The 4,733-nt window shown below is 40.8% G+C and overlaps 1 long non-coding RNA gene across 1 annotated transcript; it reads left to right on the forward strand.

Moving 5' to 3' along the window:
- Positions 1–1,293: 1,293 nt before the first annotated feature.
- Positions 1,294–1,964, forward strand: LOC103464154 (uncharacterized). Its single transcript, XR_533602.1, has 2 exons — positions 1,294–1,406; positions 1,531–1,964. It is a non-coding gene; the product is annotated as an uncharacterized LOC103464154 (long non-coding RNA).
- Positions 1,965–4,733: the final 2,769 nt, after the last annotated feature.

The following is a 4,733-nucleotide window of genomic DNA, read 5'->3' on the forward strand; positions in this document are numbered from 1 at the left end:
TGAGAGAAAGAAGAGTGTCCCAAAGGCCTAAAGGGTCTCTCTCTCCAAATAAGTAATGACAGAAAAGGCAGCCAAATCTCTGCTCTGTTCTCTCTGCTCATCCCTTGCTGCCTCCTCCGTTGGTGTATTGACAGGTCTGTGGCCACAGCGCCACACACACAGAGAATGTCAATGACCCAGCACGCAGCTAAAAGTATTACCAGGGTGGTTGTTAATATGAATATGAATCCTTCAAAGTGGGTGTTGCTGGCCATTTACAACACACTGAGCAGCGAATGCTAAACATCTCGACAGTACACCCTGATGTTACAACACTTTGTCAGTCCCGACGGAACAAAAACTAGTGGGAACCATACAGACTGAAGCTCAAGAATGATCAACTAAGCATGAATGTCGCATATCATGGCCACATGTGTATTCATCGCTTTTATATGCTGATATTTAAAATCAAATTAAAAATTACTTTATTGATCCCTAAGGGAAATTAAAGTGTCGCTGACATGATAAAACCAATTAAATGATTTAAAAAGATTAACTCCTGTGCTTTCATTCTGTGTGCACTAAAGCTTTTAATAACAAATATTGCGGACCTACAACTATAAATGCCATGGTATTGCGGAGAGTCACAGTTTTCGTCTAGACATTGGGGCAAACTCAGACGGTATCCTGTGATGTAATGAGGGTAAGTCAAATGTAAACGACTAAGGATGAATTTCAAGACTTTGAAATAGGTTTGACTGAGTCTGAGTTTGATTGTTCTACTTCTGACAGCTGCATAGTATTCCTATGTTATAATCTTGTACAGTAGAGGGATTATCAGTCATCGTCATACTGTGATAGTACCCAGTGTACTGTGAATACTGCCTGCAGAAATAAAGCAAGCATATATTATTTTAACAATTTAAGCAAGGTACAACTAGGCTAATAAAATGTAGTCGGTATCACATTTTGACACTTAGGACATAATCTATTAATATATTCATGGTGTCCAAAGTATAGCAGATATTGATATTTTGTTCAGGCAAATACAATTATTTTCCGTTTGTTGGATGTTAACTGTGTAGCATCAAGAATACCTGCTAATCACACTCATGCACCGACTTGGCTCACTTGCCATTCTAACTCTCGCTGTTATGCAGCAGCAATAGTACTGCTTTCATGTTATATTTCGATAGTCTCCCTTGACCGTCACTAAAATCTCTAATCCCATTGGTGAGAAATGTGCACTTTTTGGCTTCCTCTTTTCTCTTGTTGCCATGGTGAATTGCGTTATTAGCTTTCCATTGATGAGGGCCTCTTACCTACTCATGCTCACACTTAATTCAGAGGTAACTTGACTCAGAATTGAGATACCCAGTTTATAACTTCTTTTCTGAAACCCAAAACCCTGAATATCACAGAGCCAGGTAAGTTTATTTAGGGTAGAAGCCTTGTACTCAGATGTTGTTAACCCTGCTTTCTGAAATAGGGCCCTAGATGACACCTTTTTTGACAAGCACTGCTAATCCATCTCCTTTCCTTTTCCCCCAGCTCTTTCATTCTCTGTCTGCTAGGAAGCAGAGAGACGTTGGAGTCGGGGATATAATCCTGCAGCCATGTCTCAGTAAAACTTATTATACTGCGTTCCATATAGCATTGTTGAGTCCTTGTCAAGGCTTGAAGTTCTTCCAGCTTGTTGGCTAACGATTTCACATTGCGCATTATGATGGATGGAAGAGATGGTTTGAACTTCCTCCTCGTCCTCCTTGGTGCCTCCTTCTCAACTCCTCTGCGATTTCTGACTTCAGTTGTGGTATTATTTCAGCTTTTGCATTGTTAATCAGCTGCTCCCTGCTGTAAACCACCCTGTTTCTATGGTTATGCATCATAACAAAGAAGCAAAGTATAAAAAGTTTGGGGAAAAATCAGTCCAGCTACAGCATCCAAAACAAGAAGGAAAAGTTGACAAAAAAAAAAAAAAAAAACTATTTCCCCCCCAAAAAACATTTGAGAAAATAAAAAATAAAAATCTCAATGAAAGTACAGAACGACTCCAACGTGCTGCCACCCTGAGCGGCACAATTCTAAAATATGTTGAATCTGGCCTCCAACACTAATTCATGCACTGGTGAGTGATGTATGTGCAAAGCTCCCCTCATTTTAACATCCATTCAATTATCTAAATACCATAAAAAAATGTGTAACATTCTTGTGTAGGGCAGTTTTCCTTCGTGAGCTGTAAATATCAGCAGACGGGACGCTGCATATCTGTCAGCTATGCTGATAGTAAGCACATAATTTCATCACCTTTCCAAGGCGGTCACATTTGATAGGGTACATCCAGACCAATAAATTTCATTTAAATGTCAAAGTACTATGAAAAAAACAAAAAAAAAACACAGTTCACATCATTCATAATTCCATAGCTACTCATTCGAGTAGATGTCTCCACATTCCACTGGGTCTATGTTTCAGATGCAGCGCTATTTGTTTTCTATAAATAAATCCCACAACACACGTCTATGTAATGCCTTAGGCAAGGGAGCAATATCAAGTAATGTATGTCTAGAGACCGAATAGTGTACCACTAAAACACCTACATGCCTATTTACACATTCTCCCCGCATGCCAAAGCGTTTTAGGGTGAAATCAACACACTTATGAAAGAATAAAGAAATAAGCAATATTTAAATATTCTTGTTATTCTTCTCCTACAACTTAGAAAAAAAAACAGAAGAACAGTGCAGGGTTTTGTATTGCATTTTCCTCTTGCATTCAGTGACAAATAGGCAATTCACAAGTTACCAAAAAAACTGTAAAAGAGCATTCGCTTCCCAGTTCTCCACTAGGCAAAGAAATAAGAAATGCCTCAAAGGACTTCCACAAGCAGCAAATGTAGAAATATTGTGGATGGACTGGTGAACCTTAGCAGATTTATATATGGCTGGCACTGTGCATTTAGTGGAAAAAAAAAAAAGTGGGGGTGTCGTTGGGTGAAGAGGATGGTTTTAGACTTCCATCTTGCAGATATGGATCGGTTTTGGGAAGGATGCATATTCATAAGGGGGAAGGGATTGGGGTCGGCAAGTTCTTTGGATTGTTTTCCGTGCCTGACTTTTCAGCATGAGCTTGACAAAACACGAAGGGGGTGGAGGGGCAGCAACGCACACATGCGCATGCACACAAATACAGAGTTTGTGACCCGAGGATGTTGAGGCTGTGTTTTGGCATCAACAAAGTTACATAATTGTCTATTTAAATTTTTTGTTCAATCTAAGCGCAACACATCATAAAATTTTTCATCATACTAATCTGTAATGGCATCACTCTTGCTAATAGTATGCAGAAATAGTCTGCAGTGTTTGGCTTACTGCTAATCCTCTCTCACATGAACACTGACTTTCCTGCTACCCCACACAATTGTTCCCCCTCTCTCTTTTGCTCTCGCACACACCACCCTTTAGACCTCTTCCAACATCCAAGAGCCCATCACATCCTGTTATGAGCCGGTGTAAATTAAGTGCTGTGAATCAGAGATGGCTGTTACTGCATGTGACTTGGGTGGAAGCGAATAGGACAAAGAAGAGAACGGAACTGCGTGTCCCTGCAGCTTCATGGGCTGGTGTCTCACCAGGATATATAAGTGCTCAGCCGGATAATACCGTCATGTACATAACTACTCCGTGTCCGTGAATGTATGTGTCTACAGTAGCGTGTGTGATGGCTTTTACAATTTGGTGACCTGCTGCTCAGCTCTTAACAAGAGGGGGCAGGCATCTGCAGCTGTTTTCACTGTATAAGGCAGCGCAGGAGGGTATTAATAGGTTAAAAAAAAAAAGTTACACCTCTGCACGATGAGGGTGGAAGCAAGAAAATTGTAACATTTAGGTCTGAGAATAAGAAACGAGCCGTATGAGAACACAGAAGCGAGGGGAAATGTAAGGTAGAGCCGGTGACAGAAATGAGAGCTTGGAGGGTGAGGCAGGGAAGAAAATGAGATATTGAGAGAGATGGTGAGAGATGTATACACACACGCATGCACACGCGCACACACACAAACAAGAGTGGGAGCGCCAGAGAGAGCCCAGATGAGGGAGTTGAGATGATGGGCTGGCAGTTTCCAAGCACCAGGCTGTTTTTCAGGGCTGTCAAGCACATTGTGAGGCATTGTTTGAAATGCCCAAGCTGATGGCTGACATATTCCCCATGAATCTAGCATGCCAGGCCGCTGTCCACTACACTACACTACACTCAGACACACATGAGCTGATCTGGTCTGTGGCTGTAGTTTGTCTGTGGGTGTGCTGGTCAGTGAAGGGTAATTGGCCGACCTTGGCCCATCATGGTGGCTGAAATGAGGAAGGCTGTAGGGCTGGGTAGTTGTAAATTGTGTCCCACATGAATGCAGTTTTGTCATTGGTGCTCAACTGAGGTAGTTAATTGATACTGCTGGAAGAGACAGGCCATATTAACAAAATGTGTTTCCTCTTGGAACCTGTCCACACCTGGAAAAACCTAAAAAGAACTTCTGCATTTGCAGAAATTATACTGTAAGACCAAATCAGACATATACATTCATAAGACTTCATATGTTACCATGTCTCCAAAAGTCTCCAATTATACGAAGTAACACAACAGAAGATAAAAATACTCTAGAGATTTCTCGCTTGAGGAATACTTAAGATTTTAAGTTTTATATATATATATATATATATATATACACTGCTCAAAAAAATAAAGGGAACACTTAAGTG

Source organism: Poecilia reticulata, linkage group LG1, assembly GCF_000633615.1.
Source record: "Poecilia reticulata strain Guanapo linkage group LG1, Guppy_female_1.0+MT, whole genome shotgun sequence".
NCBI lineage: Eukaryota > Metazoa > Chordata > Actinopteri > Cyprinodontiformes > Poeciliidae > Poecilia > Poecilia reticulata.